The sequence below is a fragment of the Cotesia glomerata genome, linkage group LG1 (genome assembly GCF_020080835.1).
Source record: "Cotesia glomerata isolate CgM1 linkage group LG1, MPM_Cglom_v2.3, whole genome shotgun sequence".
Lineage (NCBI taxonomy): Eukaryota > Metazoa > Arthropoda > Insecta > Hymenoptera > Braconidae > Cotesia > Cotesia glomerata.
In genome coordinates, this window is record NC_058158.1 from 35,121,441 (window position 1) to 35,135,471 (window position 14,031).

Genomic DNA, 14,031 nt, shown 5'->3' on the forward strand with positions numbered 1-14,031 from the left:
ACATATAATATATACGATTACTATATATTGTTTATATTGTTTTATCAATAATTAAGATAGTCATTTGAAAAATATATTACATTTTATTAAATTGCAATAAGTATAAATCATAACATAAGTTATTAAACTAAATGCAATTATTTTACACATTAACAGAAGATGTGTGGAATTCCGGATCGCTGAATAATAAATCACGTTTTTTAGGTTCTTCTTTGTCATTTTTATGAAGTAATTTAAATATTCAGTGCCTATTGGTGCGGGGATTCCCATAATTATTGCCTCGGAAACTCCACTGATAACGTCTGTCTGACCGTAGTACGCTGCATCGAATAAATGATCCGCTGTACTTTCAAACTGAAATAAAAATAATATTATTAATTTTTTATTCATTACTTATCACTCAAGCTAACTTGTTTTGTTTTTAATAATATTTTTACTGTTTAAAAAAAAATTAATATATTTTAATAAAAAAATGTAATCAACTATTGAAATATTAAATTACAATTTTAAAGAATAAAACAAAAAATTAAAAACTCAAATTTTAAGAGCTTAAAAAAATTAACAATTCAAAGTTAATATAAAATTAAAGACTTAGCTAATAACACTGACGTAGTTGTTCGACTTGCAATTTTATTCTAGTTAAAAAAATACAGTGTATCTCTAAATACATAATTGAAAAATGACCTTGTATCTTGTAAACTATTGATATTTTTAAAGATATAAGCTCACTCCGATATTACACTCATTAAGACCTTTCATTTGAGTACCCACATCAATTTTTCATATATTTTATATATTATATATATATATATGTATATATGAAAAATATATCAAAATGCATGTGGATACTCAAATGAAAGCTCATGATGAGTGTAACATCGAAATGAGCTTATATCTTAGAAAATGTTAATATTTAAGAACTGACTTTACTATCTTGTCAGCTAATGATATTTTTGAAGATATAAGCTTATCCCGATGTTACACTCATCAAGACCTTTCGTTTGAGTACCCACATCAATTTTTCATATGTTTATATATATTATATATATGTATATATGAAAAATATATAAAAATGCATGTGGGTACTCAAATGAAAGCTCTTGATGAGTGTAACATCGGGATGAGCTTATATCTTTAAAAATCTCAATAATTAAGAATTGACTTTGCTATCTTGTCAACTAATGATATTTTTGAAGATATAAGCTCATCTCGATGTTACACTCATCGAAACCTTTCATTTGAGTACCCACATCAATTTTTCATATATTTTATATATTATATATATGTATATATGAAAAATATATAAAAATGCATGTGGGTACTCAAATGAAAGCTCTTGATGAATGTAACATTGGAATGAGCTTATATCTTTAAAACCGTCAATAGTTAAGAAAATACAGTGCAATTTAACAAAAGTCATTATTTAATAAAGCAAAATTTCATTTATTTATATTTGACGAGTCCCGGCAGTCACCTCGTGACTACAAGAATGCTAGTATTTATTAATTTAGAAGTTGATTTTTTTTTAAATAAAATAAAATTGCAAGTGTCAATAACTGGGTCTTTTAAATTAAAATAAATACTTACAGAAGCTAAATTAAGAACAGATTCTTTCATCTTAGCTAAACCTTGTCTAGTAATACCATTGACTTCTCCATAACTGGTCATCAAATCAGCAACCAGCATCGAATGCCGTCGATCTATACTCATCCCGTGATTCTCCATCACCAATTTAATTTCCGTCATAATAGTCGAACGAGCTGCTTCAATCCCCAGAGTTTTGAACACCTCCATCGTATTATTGGAGGTAGTTTTGGTATTAAAAATACCTGGAGTCGCCATAACTTCACGAAGATTGTCACCTTCAACAAACAATTTGAACTTCTTCTTCTTCGTTACCTTCCTCTCTTCTTCATTGGAGCCACTTTCACCAGCTTGTTCATCAATGTGAATAATCGCTCTGGAGACCGAAGGCATTCCCTTGATAATAACTTTGGGCACCGCTTCTTTCAGAATGTTCAACGAGTGGCTCATGCTCTGCTTAGCGTTAGCAACTGGGACGATTGTCAGTATCGAGCTGCTGTGAACTCTCACCTCCTTGAAGTGCTTTTTCAATTTAGCCGTCTCCAGCGAGTATTTGATCGAGTTGACGTCAACTTCCAGCATCAACAGTTTTATTCTTCCGATATCGAGTTTCACCAGAAGAAAACAACTATCTGACAGTATTACTTCTTCAAAGTACTCTGTTACTTCTCCAAGAGTTGTTTTTTCAATTCTTCCTTTGACTCGACGCGCAAAGTCCTCGTTTTCATCTTCCGTGAGGTAAGCAGTGATAATTGGGGTGCTGATCTTTGAGCTGGCGTTTATTATCTCTTTTATACGTGGGACACCCTGGGTGATGTTCATAGAAGCTACTCCGGCGAAATGGAAGGTCTTCAAGGTCATCTTTATGAGAAAAATAATATATTATTAATATAAAAACAATAATAATAATAATTGTGCAAAATTAAAAAATTGAAAATTAAAACACATATCGATGATAAAAGAATTATTAATATTGTATCTAAAAAATTAAAAATCTAAAAAAACCGCAATTTAAATTTCAAATTAGAAATTTCATTAAATAATTAATATTAAATTAATAAAACTAGAAAACTAATAAAAGATATTATGTATATAATGATATTTTTCATATTTGTGATATATATAAAATATGTAAAAAATACATATGGGTATTCAAATGAAAGGTCTCGATGAGTATATCTCTAGGATGAGCTTATACCGATAAAAATATCATTGGTGAAGAAAATACAACGTCATTTCTTAAGTATTAACATTTTTTAAGATATAAACTCACCTTGATGTTACGCTCATCGAAACCTTTCATTTGAGTACGCACACGATTTTTTTCATATATTTTATGTATATGATATTTCTCATATTTGTGATATATAAAATATATAAAAAAAATCGTGTAGGTATTCAAATGAAAACTCATCAAAGAGTTTTTCATTTGAGTACCTATGCGACTGATATATTTTTCATATATATGAAAGTGTCCTCAATTGGACACTGACTTAGTGCATCCTATCTAATTGTTAATTACTATCAAATAATATATGATCAATTTATCAGATAAAGCATAGAATTACTACTATTAATTTTATATTTAAGCTTTACTATAATAAAACAATTGTCATATTCATTTCTTTTCTATGGAACCCAATTATTGGCATTGCTGTAGGGTTCAATGTACTGTTAAAGTAAATAAATAAATAAATATATACATATATGTAATATGTATATAAATATATGAAAAATTGATGTGGGTACTCAAATGAAAGGTCTTGATGAGTGTAATTCCAGGATGAGCTTATATTATTAAAAATATCATCAGTAGAAAAAATATAACGTAATTTCTTAATTATTGACATTTATCAAGATATAAGTTCATCTTGATGTTACGCTCATGGAGACCTTTCATTTGAGTACCCATATCAATTTTCATATATTTTATATATATGATTTTCTTATATTTGTGAAATCTATAAAAATATGAAAAAATTGATGTGGGTATTCAAATGAAAGGTCTCGACGAGCGTAACATCAATATGAGCTTATATCTTAAAAATGTCAATAATTAAAAATCACGTTGTAGTTTGTCGAATAATGATATTTTAACGATACCATTAATAATTAATATTATAAAATATAATTAATATTATTATTTCAATTTTTAAAAAATGAGTCAAATATATTAAAAAAATTTCATTGCAAGTTTCATATAAAAATTTTTTCAAAATTATCTTGTTAAAAAAAATTCTTTAAATTATCAAATGTCTTCAAATTAAACTATCCTTAATTACAATAACAATAATGAATAATTTCTAAAATACTAAAAAATAAAATAATTTTTTTACCTGAGTTCCAAGGTTCACCAATACTCTGCGCAGCCAGCGCCCCAACCGCAGTGCCAGGTTCAATTTTCGCCCTCATAAACTTCTCTTTGCACGTGAACATAAACTCGAAACTTGCGTCAAAGTAATTCTCTCCAACTGCTGAGCAGCCTTAATACTCGGTGGATATTTTTTTCTCAACATAGAAATTTTCCTCGCGACCGTAGTAAGAAACGCCGTGAGTTCATTTTTAAATTCCTCACTCAAGCATTTAAAATCATCTTTAGCCAATAACAAAGAAGCAGCACTAACAACTTCCGAGCCTGACAAAGCATCTCCATTTTTATCAGGCACCTTGGCACGAACATGATCCAGCACCCTTTTATAATCAACCGGACAGTCTTTACCTTCCATATAAGTAGGATCCATAGAATCTCCACCATATTCAAACTGCACAATACCCCCGGAGTAATTCCTCACAGTTTTATCATAATGCAAGCCCAAGTCTTCAAGATTCTTCATCAATCTCCGCTGCATGTACCCTGTTTCTGCAGTCTTTACAGCAGTATCAACCAAACCTTCTCTCCCACCCATCGTGTGAAAAACAAACTCAGTCGGAGTGAGCCCGGAGTAAAAAGAATTCGAAACGAATCCTTTAGCCGCGGGAATTTTAGAGTGTCTATCAAAGTGAGGCAGCGCACGATCTTCAAATCCATTTGGAACACGATGACCACTGATAGCTTGCTGCCCCACGCAAGCAATCATCTGCCGAAATATTAATATAACTCCCTTACTTCCAGAGAGAGTCATGATCAACGGACTGTTGCTGCGGTGCAGCTCCCTCAAGCAAGCTTTGCCAGCCTTCTCTCGAATATCCGACAGCTCTTTTAGAATCTTAGACTCGAGAGTTTCCTCCATAGAGCAGCCAGGCGCGAGTTTTGAGCTCCCCGCTCTCCATCTGCTTGATCAGATCTTCACAGACTTTATAACCGTGCTCCAGCAAGTCCTGCTTGGCCTTGAGCAATCTCTGACCCAGGTGACATCTCCAATTCCAATTGAGAACCCGCGATTCATTAAATAAATACTCGCCATTCTGGACAGCCGCCACATCGCAGTAGTAGCTGCGTCCTCGCTCAGTCTCTTAACAAGACATAGAAAATATTCTGCTTGGACCCAGAGCCGAGAGTGTTTTTGTCCATCGAGCCAGCTAGCAGCTCGGAGTTTCTTATCACGACAAATGAATCATTCGCGCAAAAGTTCTTCTTGATCTGTGTAATTTTTTCCCTTAGTTCTTAAATTAGCCAGAATTTTGCAGCTTTTATTCGGGCGTAAAATCAAGCTGAAAATTTGTTTCCCGGTCCAGAGTGGACGAGGCTTTAATATAGCCGGCTCTGGCATGTCTATCTGCATGTTGGAGTCGAATCCGGCGAGGAGGCAAGCTGCTAGCTGCCAGGCCTCGGATTTGTTCAAGAAAGTGTCCTTCTGGGTGAGCAAAAATCACTCCGGTTAAGAAATCTTGAGTTGCTGCGATCAAAAGCTCGCCGTTTCGTGGCGTTACACAGTTAGACTTGTTTCCCATTAGGACTAAAGCTTCCGCTCGGGCTTCTTCGGTCTGTGGTAAATGCGTTCATTTCGTCACCGTCGAAGTCGGCGTTGTAAGGATTGCACACGCACTCGTTGAAACGGAAGGTACGGTGCTCGAGAACTTTTGCTTTGTGCGCCATTATACTCAGCTTGTGCAGTGAGGGCTGGCGGTTGAACAATACTAAGTCGTCGTCCCGCAAATGACGCTCCACTATGTCTCCCATTTTTCAAATTCTGAGCGATCTCGGCTCTGTTGGCGAAACCTAAGAATATTGAAGTTACTTCTTTGTTCTTCATTATTTTTACGTGGTTGGCGCCAGGGTGTTTATTAGCGCCGTTGAGGACTAGCTGACGCATCTTTTCGATGTTTGCTGTACACACTCGCTCAGGGGTAGGTCAGTGTTTTTGCGACGTGAATTGGTATGCCAACCTGCTCGATTCGAAGATTTGGATCGGGTGATATTACGGTACGAGCGGTGAAGTTTGCACGCTTGCCGGATAAATTTCCTCGGAAACGACCTTGTTTTCCTTTTAATCTTTGGACTAAACCACGGCCTGGATTTGTTGGCTGAAAAAATTAAGTTTTATTAAAAAAAAATAAGAGATAAATAATTATTGTTTGTTATTTTTGTTTGTCGCATTGTATTATTATATTATATTATTACTTTAATTAATTTAATATATGCAATTTGCAATGTGATTGAGTGATCTACGTCAATTGAAGTGTTCTAATTTAATTTGGACTTTAATAACATACTTAAACTTTGAATTTTTATTTTTACATCTATCTTTTCATTTTTATTAGATTCATAAAATGCTATTCTTTGTATTATTTTTGTATGGACGGCCGCAAGAAGTTTCGACTTCATGGTTCATGAATAAAGAAATAATAATTATTTTTCGATGACCGAAAAATGTTTCACTGAGTAAAAATTAACTTCTTTGCTTAATCTGAATGAAGAAGAAAAGAAAATTTAATTGTTATATATCTTCACCCGAAGATGTGATTGAGCGCTCCTACGAACAATAAAAAGTGGTGAAAATAAATTTAATAAATAAAAATTTAATGTAAAATTTAAAAATTAGTCTAACATCAATTTGGATCGGGGATAATGGCTTTGAAATATAGAACTCTTTAATTAGTAAAAACACCGATCTTCGGAAAAAATAGTAAATAATAATAATAATAATAATAATAATGATGGTCACAATTTGTCATTTTTTTATTTTTTAAGAGGGTATTCTGGTCTAGAAATTTGAAAAAAATTGATTTTTTTTCATATTTTCAAAGCTTAACCCTTTAAAAATATGTCATTAGGAGGATTTTAGAAAATTCAAATTATTTTCGGAGAAATGGCTATTTTAAACACGTTTTTCTTGAAACTGTCTTTTAAAACGATACTCACGATTTTTCAAGTTCTACTGAACCGAATTACTTGAAATTTGGTGTAAGTCTTCTTTATAGACTTTTCTATTGCATGAACTATCCTCATCCCTCAATTTCAATATTTACTATTTTTAAAAATTTGGAAAACTCAAAAAGTGGTACAAAATTAATTTTTTTTTCAGGTAATTGTCATTTTGTAAAAAAATTTTTCAACTTTTTAGTTAGTACGGCATTGCTCTAAATTAATACCTTTTTTTTCTCCAGATTGCTAGGATGGTTGGAATCGTGGGTATGATCACGTGCCAATTTTTTGAAACCCCCCATTTATTAACTGCTCACTTTTTGAATTTTTTTTTTCTGTATTCTTGAAATATCAATAAATATCTTATAAAAAAATTGATAGTAAATATATTAATTTCCTTTTTTTTACGAAACTTCAAAATTACTTTGAATTCAAGCTTCTAGATCAGAACCCCCTTAAATAAACAGAAGTCTAAAAAATTGCATTTATAATTTTTTAAAACTTCTAAATATGTAATTTTTGAAATAAAATTTTTTTGATATAATTTATTAATTAAAAAAATTCTAAAAATTATTAGATGTCTCTCAATTTCAATATCATATTTTTTTCAGAGAATTTTTCACTGATTATTTACAAGATAATTTTATTTGAAGATTTTTAAAATATTGGTATGAAAAATTTTCAATGTTTAAAAAATGAATAAAATTTTACCTGTTTATCCAAAGGAATTCCAGTGACTTGACTGTTAATATAAAAAAGCAGTATGAATTTGTATAAACTCAAGAACATCATTGTACTGTAACATCTTCATGCCTCTCTCCCGAGACTGTCTAATTTGATCATTGAGCAAAACAATCTGACTCAGTCTCATAGTTAAGTTGTCTTCATTTGTACCAGATTTGAAATCAGATTTTACACTGGGCCTGATACAAATTGGCGGAACAGGTATTCTGGTGATTAACAGATCTTTTGGCATACCGGTATTTGGATTCATCATTAAAAACGGCACATCGTTAACTGGTATGCGTTCAAATAAATTTAGCACCTAAATAATGAAAGTTTATTATTTTTTTATTTTTATTATTTAGTAATTACTAATTATTTATTTAATAAATAATAATTACCTCAAGCGGATTTAAGATGTAAGCCAAATGAGAAGTCTTAAGTGTTCCTTCTAACTCTTTATTACTTTGCATTGCCGTTTCATATTCAACTAATTCATTAGCCATCACTTGGAGGTCACTCTTTTTTGATTTTTGGAATTTTTGGTGTACAATTTTTAACAGACCAGCTTTTTTTACGACACCATTTAAATCTCCACAATATGGACACACTGACTTCTTTTTAACCTTTTTTAAAATTTGTGATCTCAGAGCTTTGCGTTCTAAGTAACCAAGATTAGGATTTGATACGCGCTTAACATACTGCGCTTTTGCTTGTTCGTCTAATAATACACGAGAACATTTCTGTAAAAAAAAAAAAATAATTGTAGCAAAAGATTTTTCCTTTAATTTTAAAAAATTATAATTAATAATTAATTAATAATAATTTTATATTACAGAAAAAATATTGGTCGTATAAAAAAATTTTTGAAATAAAAGTTCAATATTTAATTTTCTAAAAAAAATGTCTCATAATTTTTTTTTAGGACCAATAAGAAAGCCGTAAATTCAAAATTAAGATAAAATAATTAAGATAGATTACAGTAAAATTAAATGAAACTAAAGTTAGCTACAAATTTTTTTAATTCATATAATAAATCATAAGTACTTATTAAGATGCAGAATAATTTATAATAATAATTAAAACATTGTGATGGAAAAATTGTAAAAAGCAGTTCTTATGTTGTACAATGCTAAATAAATATTTATCTTCTTATAAAAATCAATTACAATAATAAAATACATAAAATTTTCACTAACAAATTTTTTTTACAATAATTTAAGGTAGTTGGGGCCTGTAAGTCATATTTCAAGAAAATTATGAAATTTTTTCTACCGAAAGATAAATTAATAATTAATCACCAAAATTTCAGATCAATTCACCACACCGTTTTTGAGTAATTAATTTTCGAAATTGTATCATTTACACGCGGAGGTATAGAAAGATGGTAAAGATGATGCAATTTCGAAAATTAATTACTCAAAAAAAAAAACGATATCTGAATTTCAGCCTGCCCCAGTTATTAATTATTAATATCTTATTCTTAATTATTAAGGGGGTATTCTAATCTAGAAGCATGAATTTCAGGTAATTTTTTGAAGTGCCGTAAAAAAAAGGCAATCAATATTTTTACCATCCATTTTTTTATAAGTTATTTATTAACAATACAAGAATACAGAAAAAAATAAAAAAATAAAAAAAGTTGAAAATTCAAAAAATTAGTAGCTGATGAAGTGGGGAGGGTCTCAAAAAATTGGCACGTGACCATGCCCACGATTTCAACCCTCCTAGCAATGTGAAATAAAAAAATAAAAAAGATTATTAATCAAGAGTAATTTCGACTGAGAAGAAAAACAGTAATCTGATTTTGTCTTGTGATTTTTTGTTTTGAGACTACCTTTTATTTCTTTTCATTTCTGTGCTTTTATTGAATACGATTCTGATTAGAAAATAAAGATTTGCTCCTTAAATTCTAAATTTTATAAATGTAAAATTTATGTATTTTGTTAATTTACCATTCGACTTATGACGCCTTGGCATAACTGTTGATAAATAAATAAATAAATAAATAATTTTCTTGAAATATGCCTTACAGGCCCCAACTACCTTAATTGCTACAAAATTATAAAAAGTATTTTTTGTCAACTCCACACGGAAAAACAAAAGATTACACTGGATATAATCCCAGATTATACTCAGTGATATCTGTGTTGAAAAAATTTCAGATAGTAGCTAGAAAAATCCAGATTATACTGCGTGATATCTGGATTATACTCATTGTAATCTGGATTATACTAGCTACTATCTGAAATTTTTCGCTCAGTATAATCTGGGATGATATCCAGTGTCATCTTGTTCTTTCCGTGCAGTTTCATAAAATTAAATGATACTGAAATTGACAGACTTCTGCTAAATTTGTTAATTTTTCTAACAAGTAAAAATATTATAAAAATATTTTTACACTTAGAAATGATCAAAAATAACAAATACAAATTTTTTAAAAGTATATTTTTTAAAAATGAATTTTTAATTATAACTAAAAAATTGTCTGCTAATTTTTTAGTGTCATAAAATGAATTAAAAATGGAATAAAATAAATTACCTTGCAAATAGATTGTAGAATATTAACAATAGACTTGAAATATCCATAATGAAAAACTGGAAACTCAAGATTAATGTATCCAAAATGCCCAATGCAATCAAGGTATGGTAAATTACAAGTTTTACATTCACCTTGTTTCGTACAAAGTCCCTGAAATAAATTTATCAATTAATATTAAATTAATTTACAAAATAATCAATTTTATTTACCAGTCGGGGGTCCAAGGCACTGTACGGCACAGGTGTGTGATCTTGCTCTGAATAAAGTGGATGACAAACGACATTAACATGTGCTTGTCTCGCAATGTCATGATGACTGTTTATCGCAAATGTAATGTGAGATCTAAAATAAAGAAATGATAATTTAATAATTGAGAAAATAAAATTGTAAAATTAAATAATCATCACAAAAAAACTTACATTTTTTTAGCAAGATGAGTTTCCCGAAACTGTTCCTTAACCATCTTGAGGTTATAATTTGTTTATTTTGATCAATAGAGCAATTAAATAATTACTAGTTATCAACAATCAACTATCAGCTGTTTAGCTGTCAGCAAATTAATTTTTTACTGAGAGTAAGTTTGAATTTATTTACATTATTGTAATATTATACAGTTGATGAAAAATACAACTGCAGCAATTAATTCCCGACGACACTTCTCACGTGTTCACATGCTTTTGAATGCCAACATGTTGTGCACAAGCCAATGTTGTGCTGATGCAACAGCGTAGTTACTAACGTCCCTTCAGATGGCCATTCTTGAATATTCTATGAAATTAATATTTTTAATTTCTAATAAGGTAAAAAGACCCAATACCGTGTTGTTATGTCCTCCCCTGGTGGACAACGATAGAAAATCTTTATTTAAATTTAAAGTTACCGACGTGGTCTTTGATTCGCCAGGGAATATTGCAATACTCAACTTTATCAACGGGAACTTGTAGGATGAGGAAAATGATATAAAATGAATATAAATTAAATAAATAATTGAACGGAATTAAGTTAACTGAATCGAAGTATATATTCAAAAGACTTTACACAAAATTAGAAACGAGGTGATAAGTCTGTTATGTCCGATGATATAGTAGATGTTGATTTGATGCATTACGCGGCAAATTCACTATAATTTAAATTATTTAATTTAATTTATAATAAATTATATATTATAAATAATGCATTTTGTTTATATACAAAATTTGTTGTAGCACATAAATTAAAGTATAGTAATCTCCTTAAATAAACATCAACAAACTAACTTTGTCAACATTTCTCAGAACTATAAAAGTACCCGAACAAGCTTGCTTGTGTTACTCGACAATTAAACTCCTTCCTTCTGGGTCCTAGCTGTACTCCTACTCAGGACACTCAGGTACTCGTCCTTTCCAGCCGTTGTTGAACTACCTGGACTCGCCAGCAGAGTTTTTCTCCGAAGTTTCATCATCCCTGGGAATTTACCGGACTGAGTGGTTGAACTGGACTTGTCATGAATGAGGGTCACTAATCGGCTCAGACTATCTTCTTTTATTTTTTTTTCTCCCCTCCGGGCGGAAAGCGTCAATTTTCTGCCCGCTGCGCTAAATGAAAATGCCGCTTTCCGCCTCCGTCGAGGGAGAAAAATAGTATTCTCACCACGGGCAGGAAATAAGAAAACCTCAGATCACATGTTTGTCGACCTCGGCTTCGCCTCGGTCAGCAATTACATATAATCTGAGACATTTCTTATTTTCCTGCCCTAGAGTAAAATAGTATATTACACACCTAGGGAAGTAAAGTAAGAAAGCCTCAGATCACATGTTTGTTGACCTCGGCTTCGCCTCGGCCAACAACTATATGTGATCTGAGACATTTCTTACTTTACTTCCCTAGGTGTGTAATATACTATTATACAATATTTTATATTCCTTAAGGGATGAAAATATATTTTCTAATATTTCTATAATTACTTATGTCGAGAGCAATTAGGTAGCAATAGTATTTTTGCCCTCCGTGCGGAAAGTGGCAACTTTCGTCCCGCTGCGCTAAACTAAGTTGCCGCTTTCCGCCTTCGTCGGACAAAAATAGTATACACTCCTCGGGAAGTAAATAAAGAAAGCCTCAGATCACATGTTTGTTGACCTCGGCTTCACCTCGGCCGACAATTACATGTGATCTGAGACATTTCTTACTTTACTTCCCTAGGTGTGTAATATACTTTTTTGCCCTCTGGGCGGAAAGTGGCAACTTTGGTCTCACTGCGCTAAACAAAGTTGCCGCTTTCCTCCTTCCTCGGACAAAAAATATTTTTCTGCCCTCCAGGCGGAAAGTGGCAACTTTCGGCCCGCTGCGCTAAACGAAATTGCCGCTTTCCGCCTCTGTCGGACAAAAATAGTATACACTCCTCGGGAAGTAAATAAAGCCTCAGATCACATGTTTGTTGACCTCGGCTTCGCCTCGGCCAACAATTACATGTGATCTGAACATTTCTTACTTTACTTCCCTAGGTGTGTAATATACTAATACAGCCCTTGGGAAGTAAAAAAGAAAACCTCAGATCACATGTAATTGTTGGCCGAGGCGAAGCCGAGGTCGACAAACATGTGATCTGAGGCTTTCTTCCTGCCCGTGGTGAGAATACTATTTTTCTCCTCGGCGGAGGCGGAAAGCGGCATTTTCATTTAGCGCAGCGGGCGGAAAATTGACGCTTTCCGCCCGGAGGGGAGAAAATTTATATATTTATGGCTTAATCCTCTTTTCTATTTTATTATTCCTAGTCTATTGTGCTGAATTTTCGGGGAGTAAAAATACATTTTAACAATAACCTTTTTTACTAATAACTAAAAGGTCTAGACCTAAGTTGTGGGGTTTTCCCAAAAGTTTTATTATAATTGTAAAAATAAATTTTCTTCCCTCCGGGCGGAAAGCGTCAATTTTCCGCCCGCTGCACTAAATAAAAATGCCGCTTTCCGCCTCCGTCGAGGAGAAAAATAGTATTCTCATCACGGGCAGGAAATAAGAAAACCTCAGATCACATGTTTGTCGACCTCGGCTTCGCCTCGGTCAACAATTACATATAATCTGAGACATTTCTTATTTTCCTGCCCTAAGTAAGAAAAATCCGTACAAAAACAGTTTCACTGTAAAAAAATCGCGTCAAGTCCACGTTCATAAGACTATTAAGAAAAAAAAATTTTATTTCTTTACAAAAAGATATAAAATAAAAAATTAAAAAGTCCAAGTAACCGATATGGTTGTATATGATTTTCGGAAATTAAAAAAAATTTTGTTGTAAATTTAAAAACTAAAAGAAACAATTTTGGAACGTATTTAGTGTGCGTGGTTACGAAATATTTCACTTTTATGAAATTCTAAAATCTATCTTCTAGGACTTTTAAAAAAAATTGAAGTACACAATGACGCACACCAAGTACGTTTCAAAATTGTTTCTTCGAAAATTTTTTTTTATTATTTATTTTATTTGTTACAATGTATGGCATTGGTGACTGCCCTTTACATTTGAAAAATTTTTTTTTTAAAATTGCATTTTTAATTTATTAAATTTTCTAAATGTCAATTTTTTTTTCTTAATTTTTTATCCAGTAACTTATTTATTAGAAAAATTATTAAATATCTGCTAAATTAATTTTCATAGTTAGCAGTCGCTTAAGAAAATTTTTTGAATTTTATTTAATAAAAATACTTGTTCTAAAAAATAAGAAAATTAAGTTAGCCGACATTTAAAAATTTTTAGAATTTTTTTTATTAAAAAATTATCACAGAAAAATAAAAAAAAATTTTTAATTTGTTAAAACTTCAAAAACTATAAGTGCAATTTTTAGTTATAATTTAATAAATTAAGCAAAATAAAAAAATCAAAAATGTAACTTGATTATTATTATTA

At 31.2% G+C, this 14,031-nt stretch overlaps 1 pseudogene; it reads right to left on the minus strand.

Annotated features, from left to right (window-relative positions):
• Positions 1-63: 63 nt before the first annotated feature.
• LOC123275369 lies at positions 64-10,902 on the minus strand (annotated as a pseudogene).
• Between the last annotated feature and the right edge of the window lie 3,129 nt (positions 10,903-14,031).